The sequence below is a fragment of the Prionailurus viverrinus genome, chromosome C1 (assembly GCF_022837055.1).
Source record: "Prionailurus viverrinus isolate Anna chromosome C1, UM_Priviv_1.0, whole genome shotgun sequence".
Classification (NCBI taxonomy): domain Eukaryota; kingdom Metazoa; phylum Chordata; class Mammalia; order Carnivora; family Felidae; genus Prionailurus; species Prionailurus viverrinus.
In genome coordinates, this window is record NC_062568.1 from 106,265,109 (window position 1) to 106,278,442 (window position 13,334).

Sequence of the window (13,334 nt, forward strand, 5' to 3'; positions counted from 1 at the left end):
GGAGTCTTGGTCTTGGGATGGTGAATTCAAGCCCCACATGGGTCATAAAACTTACTTAAAAAAAAATAGAGGCATGGAACTGTTACAGATTGATTTATCAATTAGAGACTTAAGAAAAAAATTCAGCTGAGCAAAATTGAAGATCTAATTGGCTTTGTTAAGCTGCTTATGAATCCTGCAGCATCCCATCAAGCAAATACAAAAGAACTTCAAGGAGCTATACAAAAGGAAGGGTTTTATAGACAGAAATGGGGTAGGATAGTTAGCAAAAGAAAAGAAAGGATTGTTTCAGATAAGATCACCTTCCCTTGGTGGAGTGAGAAATCTTATCAGGTGAAATATCTCAACTTCCTTTGGGGGATGGAGAGGGCCCCTGTCACAGTGTTGGGAAGGAAAAATTTTCCATACCCTTCAAGATTCTTCTAGCTAGTCTAAGAATAAAATTGACATGAAACAGATTAAGAGGAGGAAAAAGCCGATTTAATTACATGTGCAAGAAGGCCCAATAACAAAATTCAGACCAAACAAATTAGTAGGGCAGGCAGTTTTTGTAGTTTTTACACAAAGAGACAATAAATCTTTGAGGAATTGACAGGACAAAGAAAATTCATGTTCGTGAGCTTCAATTAGTAAGGAATTTTATTTTTATTTAAATTTTAGCTAGTTAACTTACAGTGTAATGCTGGTTTCAAGGCATAGAATTCAGTGATTCATCACTTACATACATACAACACCCAGTGCTCATTACAAGTGCCCTTCTTAGTACCCATCACCCATTTAGCCCATCCCCCATCCCCCTCCCTCCATTCACCCTCAGTTTGTTCTCTGTCGTTAAGATTCTTTTGTGGAGGTGCCTGGGTGGCTCAGCTGGTTAAGTGCAGACTTTGGCTCAGGTCATAATCTCAAGGTTTGTAAGTTCAAGCCTCAGGTTGGGCTCTGTGCTGACAGCTCAGAGCCTGGAGCCTGCTTTGGATTCTGTGTCTCCCTCTCCCTCTGCCCTTCCTCCACTTTCTCTCTCTCAAAAATAAATTAAAAAAAATTTTTTAAATATTCTTTTGTGGTTTGTTTCCCTCTCCTTTCTTTCCCCCTTCCCATATGTTCATCTGTTTTTTAAATTCCACATAAGAATGAAATCACATGGTATTAATAAGGAATTTTAAACTGAATTTGTGTTGGGGCAGTAAATTAGTACAAAGTAGCACCATTATTTATATACCCTTCTCAGGTCTAAATTCCCTATCTCTGGTAATAAGTATATATCATTACCTCCTGGTGTAGAAAGGATGCAATTCACGAGGGAAATTTCTATCCTGTTTTCTGGAGACAAAGGGGCATCAGACATCTTTTTCAGCATTGGCTGTTTCTTAAGTAACTTTTACTTAAAATAATCAGTATGCCATGGAGCACCTGGGTGTCTCAGTCAGTAGGCTTCCAACTCTTAATCTCAGCTCAGGTTATGAATTCAAAATTTGTGAGTTTGAGCCCCACGTTGGGCTCCTACACTGCCAGCTTGGGGCCTGCTTGGGATTCTCTCTCTGCCCCTCCCCTGCTCTCTCTTGAAAGCACTTTCTCCCTCTCTCTCTCTCTCAAAATAAATAAATAAATGTAAAAATAAAATAAAATAATCAGTATGCCAAAGTAGCACATTTTGGGTTGGCTTAACCTTGGCCCATATGACAGATTACCTCACTGGTGCTGGCCAGAAAATCCCTGACTGACCAGGTAAGATTGCATTTCTGGAGGAAGTTGAAACAGCAATTACATTAAGTATTAAACCTCAGTTTGGCAACGTGGCCTATCATGAGTAAGTGACTCCGTTTTGGACCTGTGATTTTTCTTTTTAACAAAAGACATGCTAGCTAAATGCAATCTGTGGCCCTTATTTGTATCCTGAACTGAACAAATGGACTTTAAAAAAAAAAAGAAAAAGTAAAAAAATTTTTGAAAAACTGGATATACTTGGACATGGATTGGGTAGATACTAGATGGCATTAAAGAACTATTCAATTTTTTACATGTAACAATGATATTTAAATCTTAAAAATCTTTTCATATTAGTTACATTCTCAATTATTTGTGTGTTAAATGATATATAAAATGATGTAATAGGGGTGTCTGGGTGGCTCAGTCACTTAAGTGTCTGATACTTGATTTCAGCTCAGGTCATGATCTCGTGGTTAGTGGGATTGAGCCCCACATCTGGCTCTGTGCTGACCTCTCTCTCTCTCTCTGCCCCTTCCCTGTTCACACTCATGTGCACGCATGCACACACACTCACTCTCTCTCTCAAAGAAAGAAACTTAAAAAAAAAAGTTTAAAATATTCCAGTCAAGGACATCAGCAGGTATGGTTAAGTAAGGACATCCAAAAAGGCACTCCTCCACAAAAGGAATAAACACATTGGCAAAAATTTCTCAAAATCAACCTGAATTTTCAGTTTTTCAGAATTTGGGAAATTAAGGGTTTGCAACGATCGGAGGAATGTTTTTTTTGTTTGTTTGTTTGTTTTTTTTTGTTTTGTTTTTTTTGTTTTTTTTTTTAATAGCTGAATATCCTTAAGGGGGAAAGGGAGGAAAGAGGATGTTAGATGACACAAGTTGGCTAGGTGATAGGCGAGAGTTCATTATACGCTATTCTGTTTTTGTGTGTATTTGAAAATTTTTTTAAATAAAAGGTTGAAGAATTGCCTCGTTGATTTGGGGGGATTAATACATGCAAATGGCACAAACTTAAAGGTACAAAAAGGGAAAACAGTGAAAAGAGGATCACTCTCTCACCCTCACACACTCTCTCACCTCACGCCACGCTTACCAAAGAGAGTACCTTTCCAAAGACACATATGTGAAAATACTGTACACAAGATTTTTTTTTCTACCTAAATAGGATACTATACAAACTTACCTTGCTTCTGTTGTGACAATATATCTTGACTCTTTTAATTTCTCAGTTCACACACAGATATGTCCTTCAACTTTTAACAGCTTCATGGTTTTCTGTCATATGGTTGAACAATATTTATTTAAGTAATATCTATACCCAATGTGGGGCTCAAACTCACAACCCCAAGACCAAGAGTCACATGTTCTTCCAAATGAGCCAGCCAGGCACCTCTGAACAATCATGTAATGAGTGCTCTATTGATAGCACTTAGGTAACTTTATATATATATATTATATATAATATATATTATATATATAATATTATATATATTATATATAATATATATTATATATATTTACATATATATTTTTATATGTATTATATTTTTATATATTATGTATTCTTATATTTTTTGTTTATTTATTTAAGTAATCTCCACCACCACCACCACCCCCACCCCAGTGTGGGGGCTCAAACTCAACTCTTGAGTTTCTCCCTGACTTACAAAGCGCCAGCCATTTCAGCTTGTTTTCTCTGCATCAGTACCCCTACCCCCATTCATGCCTTCGCTCTTAGCATTCTCTCTCCTGATCTGGAACTCTCCCTGCCGCCCCCCTCACCGATTTTTCTATCTTTGGCAGATCAAATAGCATCTTCTCAAAAAGGCCACCCCCAAGCACTATATCTTAGGTAGCATTTGTTCCCAGGCTAATCTACATAGTTGGGGTTTTTTTTCTTGTCTGTCTCTCCCCACTAGCATGAAGGCTCCAGCAGAGCTGGAACCTTCCTATCTTGGTCTCCTTCTTTAATCCCAGCCTGATATGGTGGGCACATAATAAAACGTGTTAAATGAAAGACCCGATGTAAAGATTGTAAAAGCATTAGACAGCATAAAAGCATTAAGTGCGTTAAAGTGTTTTAAAAATTCCCCAAGTGTTGTGTGAAGTTTCAGTAAGATATAGAAAACACTTAACAGTGCCTAGCCACAAACACCTGGGCTCACAGGCAGGCTGCCCTTGATCCTTCTCTACTTTTTCTTTATTTTTTTTTTAATTTACATCCAAATTAGCATATAGTGCAACAATGATTTCGGGAGTAGATTCCTTAGTTCCCCTTCCCCATTTATCCCATCCCTCCTCCCACAACCCTTCCTGTAACCCTCAGTTTGTTCTCCATATTTATGAGTGTCTTCTGTTTTGTCCTCCTCCCTGTTTTTATATTATTTTTGTTTCACTTCCCTTATGTTCATCAAAGTCCTCATATGAGTGAAGTCATATGATTTTTGTCTTTCTCTGATTTCACTTTGCATAATACCCTCCAGTTCCGTCCACGTAGTTGCAAATGGCGAGATTTCATTCGTTTTGATTACAGAGTAATAATACTCCATTGTATATATATACATATATAGACACACATATATATGTGTGTCTATATATATATATACATATACATATACATATATATATATATATATATATATGTCATCCATCGATGGACATTTGGGCTCTTTCCATACTTTGGCTACTGTTGATAGTGCTGCTATAAACATGGGGGTGCATGTGTCCCTTTGAAACAGCACACGTGTATCCCATGGATAAATGCCTAGTAGTGCAATTGCTGAGTCATAGGGTAGTCTATTTTTACTTTTTTTTTTTTTAATGTTTTTATTTATTTTTGAGACGCAGAGAGACAGAGCATGAGTAGGGGAGGGGCAGAGAGAGAGAGGGAGACACAGAATCTGAAACAGGCTCCAGGCTCCGAGCTGTCAGTACAGAGCCCGACGTGGGGCTGGATCTCAACGGATTGTGAGATCATGACCTGAGCCGAAGTCGGACGCTTAACCGACTGAGCCACCCAGGCATCCCTTTATTTTTAGTTTTTTGAGGAACCTCCATACTGTTTCCCAGAGTGGCTGCACCAGCTTGCATTCCCAGATCCTTTCTCTATTTTGAATGCAAATAAATCTGGGAGTTACAAGACCTGTGTGTGTACATGTATGAGAGAGACAGAGGAGATTCAGCTGAGTAGTACCCCAGGGCTATACCAATTACTAAAATATCAAAATACTTTCATAAATAACCTCTGACCACTCCCCATCTCCCCAGGACCTTACCCTGATCTGGCATTAGAGGCTTAATGTCTGACAGCACTAAGGTCAATGGCCCCTAAGTTGTTAAACATTTTGAAAACCACCCCTGTTCGTTGAAAATTAGAAACTGGCAGAAGCCAAGTTTTGAAAAGGTGAGTTCTGATCAGATCCTAGTTAGAATCCCAGAGCTACCTCTGTGCAATCTTACATAGAGAAGCAAGCTATGATTATGATTTAAACCAGCCCATTTTTATCCACCAAGAACAGGACATACAGCTAATGGTTTTGTTTTTCCACTTTAAAGAGGCATATACAACTGGCAGCCTCTTCATCCGATCCTGAAATGCAAACAGAGATGTCGAAAGCTGTGATACCAGATGCAGAGCTGCGGTTCACCTAGCTGTGAGTTTGCAGTCCACGGGAAGTTGGTGAATAGGAGGGACAACAGCAGGCTGGCACCATAAAAGGAGGCACTGAAACTGCTGAAGCCTTCTCAGGGGCCCTGATGAGGCAAGGCAGGAACTGGAATCGGGCCCCCTCACCCCTAACCACAGAATCCAGTGTTCTGCTGCTAGGTCTGCAGAAGAGCTGAGCCAACCAACCCCTGAGTAATAGAGCTCAGGAGGGGACAGTCACCTAAAATGGAAGCTCGCTGGCAGAACAGGAACAAACCAGTCTGCACTAAGATAGATGCCAACGCTGACCTTTCACCGACTTTGTCCGCCATTACAATACTAAAAATCACGCCCAGGAGTGGAGATTTCACAGGCTAATTAGACGTGCGAGGCAAGAAGCAGCATGACCTTTAAGTGGAAAAAACAAACAATCGTTGCTCCTACATGTTTAGACATTACCCTTTTCCCACCTAAGTCTCTATCAGGCTTTCTGGGAGACTTCTCCTCTGGGAGCCAGCCTGAAGACTCTCCTTTTTGTTGTCTCTCCTGTGCTGGCGCACAAGCCCCAGTAAAGGTTTGTCTGGAACTCTCCTTTGGACTCTTGTCAATTTGTGCTGTTCAGAGAGCCCAAGCCAGTTTGGTATCACGGCAGGTAGCTGAGGCCTTTGCTCGTGTCTATCCAAGTGAGTGCAGGCTTAGCAGGGGTCAGCAGGCATGAGATCCAGAGCTCCCACATCCATAAGGGGAAGGGGGGCTGAACAGTTGGCACTTCCTGTCTACTCTGAAGTAAACTGACCTGGATAAGAAGGCAAGTTCAGTTCTCAAACATCCCTTTTGGAAGTACAAATGTTTACCTCTTTTGTGTGTTTACTCAAGTATCTAGTTTTAACTTTAAGTCAAATAAAAAAAAAAACAAAACACCTTTTTTTAAAGTAGGCTCCATGCCCAACGTGGAGCTCCAACTCACAACCTGGAGATCAAGAGTCACATGCTATTCCCACTGAGCCAGCCAGGTGTCCCAAAATAAAAAAAATTTTTAAAGGTGTGTGTGTATACATATATTTATAAAAAATATGTTTTGTGTATATGTATATACAAACACACATATATATATTCTAACCTTATTGAGGTAACTGACATATAACATTCTATTAATCATTATATATATATATATATAGTAAGATGATCACCACAATAAATTTACTTAACATCCATGACCTCACATAGTTACAACTTTTTTTCCAGTGGTGACAACTTTTAAGATCCACTCTTAGCAACTTTCAAACATACAATACAGTATTATTAACTATAGTCACCATGCTGGGTATTATGTCCCCAGGACTTATTTATCTTGTAACTGGAAATCTGTACCTTTTGACCACCTTCACTCATTTCACACACACACACACACACACACACACACACACACACACACACCAACTTTTGACAAACCAATCTGTTCTGTTTCTTTGAGTTTGCGTTTTTTAGATTCCACATATTCTCACATAAGTGAGATTATAGGATATTTGTCTTCCTCTGACGTTTCACATAGCATAATGTCCTTAAATGTCCATCAAATACAAAATACAAAATACTTGGGTTGTAAGCCATTTAGTTCCTGAAAAAAGTTCACCTGTTTAGTAGGTGAGAAATATTTCATTAACAACTGATCACAACATACCACACCATTTCTCTATCAGAATAAGAAATCAGTTGGGGTGCCTGGGTGGCTCAGTTGGTTGAGCATCCAACTTTGGTTCAGGTCATGATCTCATGAGACCTGCATTGGGCTCACTGATGTCACCGCAGAGCCTGCTTCGGATCCCCTGTCCCCCTCTCTTTCTGCCCCTCCCTTGCTCACACTCTCTCTCAAAAAACAAGTAAAACATAAAAACAACAACAACGACACCAAAAATACCTCAGAAGGACAGAGGAAAATTATTTTATTTATGTCTTAAAAAAATTTTTTTTAATGTTTATTTATTTCTGAGACAGAGACCGAGCACGAGCAGGGGAGGAGCAGAGAGAGGAGACACAGAATCCGAAGAAGGCTCCAGGCTCTAAGCTGTCGGCACAGAGCCTATGGGGAAATTATTTTTAAAAAAAGAAAAGAGGGGCACCTGGGTGGCTCAGTCAGTTAAGCATCTGACTTCGGCTCAGGTCATGATCTCACACAGTTCATGGGTTTGAGCCCCACATTGGGCTCTGTGCTGAGAGCTCAGCCTGGAGCCTGCTTCAGATTCTGTATCTCCCTTTCTCTGCCCCTCCTCTGCTCATGATCTGTCTCTGTCAAAAATAAACGTTAAAAATTTTTTTATATTTATGAGAGAGAGAGAGAGAAAGAGAGAGAGAGAGAGAGAGAGAGAGAGAGAGCGCTCCAGTGGGGGGAGGGGCAGAGAGGGAGACACAGAATTCGAAGCAGGTTCCAGGCTCTGAGCTGTCAGACAGAGCCCGTCACAGTGCTCAAACCCATGAACCACAAGATCATGACCTGAGCTGAAGTCGGACGCTTAACTGACTGAGCCACCAAGTCACCCCCCTCAGAGTTTTTTTAATAATAAAAGAAAAAGAAATCAGCTCTTGACAGAGCTTTTTCTGTATTCCAGATATTTGATATACAATTTCAAGAAATAGAATCACTAGGTCAGAGCATGAACATTTTTATGGTACTTCATCTATATTGGTGGGCTTTTGTCTTTACTACCTGCCGTGAACCACCTCCACCTCCCTCCTCCCCTCCAATCATATGGTTCCTTGGGGAATATCTGTAGTTAATGAACTTAGTGACACTTGTCTTCACATGACCAAATCTACTAGCCTACAGCCTACATGCATGCTTTGTATGTCCACATTCTCCACGTTCTTTCCTATGAAAACAGATAAACCATCTCTGTTCTTCTCGTACCTCTCCTCTACTTAGGCACTAGACCCAATTTCTTCTTTCCTCTATGTGGGCTTTGCTCTTGCAGTTGCCTTCCATCCCAAGTAGTAAATTTGTCAGCCCCTGGGTCATTCCTATCAACAGATAAACATGCACAAAGCATCTTCCGTCTCCGATCCTCTCTTGACTCCCCATTTCCCCTGCCAGTTCTCTCTCCAAAGCTGTTCCCTTCACACAACCCTTCCCCACATAGCTACACACTGACCTCAGGCCCACTATCTTTTTGTTTCTTCTAAGCTCATTCCCATCTGAGGATCATTGCACTTTGTATTCATTCTGCCCTGCAGGTTCTGTCTCCAGACTTCTGTCCTCCTAGGAGGAGCCTCTGACCCACCAACCTCAAGTAGGCCCCCAAGAAGTCACTCCATTGTTACCTGTGTTCTTCATGCATTTATCACTGCTGGTAATCACTCAGTATCTCTTCTTACTACACTGCAAGCTTCCCGAAAGAAAAGATCTTGTTGGCCTTATCATCCCTGTATCCTTGGATACTGGGACAGTGTCTGAGAGAGGTAACAGGTGTTCAGCACACACTTTCCAACTAATAAAAGCCATGTGGGATGTAGCTGAGACGCAGGTGGAAAAAATAAGCAACTGAGTCTGCAAGGAGTTTTAAAGTCTTCAGAGAAAGGCTGAGCGGAGTCCTGCCAGGCTAGAAATCAACTGTCAAGTGGAGAGGAAGGGGATGGACATTCTAAACAGAGGGAGCAGCATGCTATGCTCAAGACAGGCAACCTGGTTGGTTCCTGGACTCTTGAGAAGTTCATTGTGGCTGAACTGCAGGACAGGTAGGGTGTGAAGTCATCTCACTTTGTACATGTTCACATGCATGTGATCTTGAGCATCACAGCATGCTAAACTCCTAAAGACACAAAATCCTAGAAATACTTTAATTGAACATGCCTGCCATGACCACCCAAGAAAGAAAGAAAGAGAGAAAGAGAAAGAGAAAGAGAAAGAGAAAGAGAGAGAGAGAGAGAGAGAGAGAGAGAGAAAGAAAGAAAGAAAGAAAGAAAGAAAGAAAGAACAATGTACAATTGAGCTTCCAGTTTCAAGTTCAAACTGATGCTGCAGCAACTTTGGTTCGGGTCAGTGAGGTGGTATCAGGCCTGACTGGCTAGCAGCTTCCTTCAGTTTACTCTCCAGGTTAGCTCTCAGAGCTGGGAAATTAGCACAGAGACCCCCTGCATCAAGCCAGGAATTTGAAGGGCTGTCCTCTCAGTGAAAGGTGGGCTCTGGCCACAGGGCCAGGAAGACAAGGACGCTTGTCACTATCCATGGATAGTGACAAGCGTCCTTGTCTTCCTGGCCCTGGGTTTAAAAAAGTCTCCCTGAGAAATCAAAACCTGGCACATGTGCCACATGTGGATTTGTATTCAAATTGACACTGCCCATATGGTGTAGGAATGCCTCAGGTGAGAAATGATTGTCAGAAATGTGCCCAGGCCATTGATGCTACAGGCCTGGAGACATGCACACAAACAGTCCTGCAGTGCAGGGATGTTTCCACAATTAAAGATCAAATTAAAACAAAACAAATGAATATACACCAAGAACTTGAGATAACCAAAGAGTCTGAAAAAAATATATATTTAAAATATATTCAAAAGAAACGATAGAAACCATGATGCAAAAATAAGACACTATTAAAAAAACAGGCTGATTTGGAAGACACCAAATTAAAAATCATGAAGTAGAAAACTGTAATTATTGAAATAAGCAATTTGGGTTAGCGTTGAGGAGTGTGGGAATGGTGGAGAGTGATGGGAAGTGACTTAATGGATACAAGGCTTCTATGTGGAGTGATGGAATGTTCTAAACTTAAAGATTGTTTTGATGGTTGTACAACACTGTAAATATACTAAAGATTTTTAATCTGTACATATTGAATGAGTGAACTTTATGGTACACAAGTTTATTTCAATAAAGTTGTTTAAAAAACCTCAATGGACACATTAAAGAGCAAATTAGGCATACCTAGAGAGAATTAGTGATTGAAAAAATAGATTTGTAGAAATCATTCAAAATATAGCATTAAGGTATAAATAAATGAGAAATGTAAAAGAGAAGTCAAGATACAGAAAATCAGAAAACCAAATCTAGATCTAATAAAAGTCAAGGAGAGAAAAGGGAGAATGGAAAAGAAGCTGCAGTTAAAGCAACAAAAACTAAGAACTTGTCCCAAATCATAAAAGACATGAATCCACTCACAGAAGCATGGTAACCCCTAAGAGGATAAATAAAAATGAATCCATACCCAGATATCTTGTAGTGAGGTTGTAAAACACAACAAACAAGAAAATCAAAAAAGCAACTAGAAACATTATTTACCAACATTAGGACTGTCAGATTTCTTACTAGCAACAAAGAGGTCATAAAACAGTGGACTAACATGATCTTTAAAGTACCCTGGAGGGCCTCTGGGTGGCTCAGTTAGTTAAGCGTCAGACTGTTGATTATGGCTCAGGTCATGATTTCATGGTTCATGAGTTTGAGCCCCACATCGGGCTCTGTGCTGACAGCACAGAGCCTGCTTGGGATCTCTCTCTTCCTCTTTCTCCCCCCTCCCCCCCCACTCACGCTCGTTCACTCTCTCTCTCTCAAAATAAGTTAATTAAAAGAAATAAAAGCTCCCTGGAAAGTTAATGTCTATATAGAATATGGACTCCTGTAACTACTATTCAGAATGACATTAAAAGACATGTTTGGCCAAAGTCAGGCTGAGAGCATTTACCCTCACACTGATTCAAAGAAGGATCTTTGTGAAAAAGAGAACAAACCAGGAGGAAGGGAGGGAGAGAACAATAAGCAAATAAGCTGATAAAAATGTGAGTAAATCCATGCATCAACTGTAAAGTAACAACTAATATGTTATGTATGTAGATGTGTGCATCCCTGGTAAAAACAGGGTCAAGCTGAAGTCCTGGACAAAAATAGCCTGAAAGGGAAGGGGGTTGGAACTCAGGAGCTGATAATATGATTAGAACTGAAGCGTTCCATTGTCCTTGTGTTACTTAGGAGAGCTAAGACTTTAGTAAGACAATTGGAAGTATTCAGTTTTAAGGGTGACTACCTAAAAAATATATAGAAGGTACAACTTTCCAAGGAAGATAAAGGCAGGGCTGTAACACTCACTCCAATACCAGGCAGGTTGACACAGAAAAGCATGGCAAGCAGGAAATACATCTCCTTATGTCTCACTGAGGCTGCAGACTTGGAGAGCTGGCATCCTGTCTTACTCCTAGATCATTACAGGACAGCACTTAATGCAAGGAAGTTGCTCATTAAGTGATAACATGGGGGATTTGTCTTTTGTATTTTTTTTTAAAGTAGTTAATCTACTTTGAGAGAGAGAGCAAGCAAGCAGGGGAGGGGCAGAAAGGGAGAGGTGGAGAGAGAATCCCAAGCAGGCTCCGCACTGTTCGTGCAGAGCCCAACACAGGGCTCAAACTCACCAACTGACTTCATGACCTGAGCCGAAATCAAGAATCAGACGCTTAACTGACTGAGCCACCCAGGCACCCAAATGTTTATTTTTGAGAGAGAGAGAGAGAGAGAGAGACAGAGAGAGAGAGAACACAAGCGGGGGAGCGGCAGAGCAAGAGGGGGACAGAGGATCTGAAGAGGGTTCTGTGCTGACAGCAGAAGAGCCCCAAGCGCAGCTTGAATTCATGAACTGTGAGATCATAACCTGAGCCGAAGTTGGACGCTCAACTGAGCCACCCAGATGCCCCGCTAGTAGAGGCAGATTTTTAAAAACAGAACTTACATTATACATAAACTCAGGGGCACCTGGGCAGCTTGGTTGAGCGTCCCACTTTGGCTCAGGTCATGATCTCGAAGTTCATGAGTTCGAGCCCTGCATTGGGCTCTGTGCTGACAGTTCAGAGCCTGGAGCCTGCTTCGGACTCTGTGTCTCTCTTTCCTTGCTCCTCCCCCGCTTGCTCTCTCTAAAACAAATATTAAAAAAAAAACCACAAAACTCAGGGGTGTATAGAAAATGATATACATCTTTAAACCCCAGAAATTTGGAGACCAAATTTTGATTAATGGCCCGATTATCACTACTGCTTTTGTTGAGTTAATCTTGCTGAAATCTTCATTTCAATGGCCTGTAGGACATTGGTGTTGGGAGCCAAGAGTTGTGCTGTTCAACACAGTAACCACTGGCCACTGGTGACTGTTTTCTTAAAATTAAAACTAAGTAAAATTTAAAATTTGGCTCCTCAGTCACACTAGCCTCAAGTGCTCAATTGCTACTTGTGGCTGGTAACTACCATGGTGGACAGGGCATGGAATATTCCAGTCTTGCAAAGTTTCATTGGACAGCTTTGACTTGTCATTCCAGATTCCCAGGTGTCTTCCGGACTATCTGTCCGGCCCTTCCACCTTATCTCATGGAACTGCTGCTCTTATTTTACTACTTCAGGTGCATTCTCGCTTCTCCCTGCAGCTCCACACTAACCTTTCTCAAAATGGGGGATGTGTATTTAACATTTACTAAGTACCTACTCAGTGCCATGCAATGGGGAAAGGAGTCACACATGACTGAAATCTGAATGTTACTCCAGGTTTGGTGGCTTACAGACCTGCCTTCACTGTCACCATTCACCTGGCTCTGCCTCTAGTCCCAAAGCGCCCTCCTGCTGACCGGAAGGAAGACTGCAGACACATTACTAGCAAGTGCTACTTGGGACCCAGATCTACCCAGTGTCGATCTTCATCCAGGGCTGCATAGAAGTATTCGTCAGGGTTCCTTGTGGCGACTTAATGGCAGTAATCACATGTATATTTTTCACAAGTGTCAGTTTAAACCCTTAATCGTAACTGCTTTCATAGAATACTAAATTATACCAACACTGGGTCTGACCTTGGCTCAGAACTCTTCCCCCCAAAAATTGGAATTATGAACTGAGTATTAAATACCAGGAAATTCTGGTCGACTTTCCCAAGTGCAAAAATGCTACTTACAAAATATTATTTTTTTAAAGTTTACCCAAACTTTAAAAGTTTTGTTTATTCATTTTGA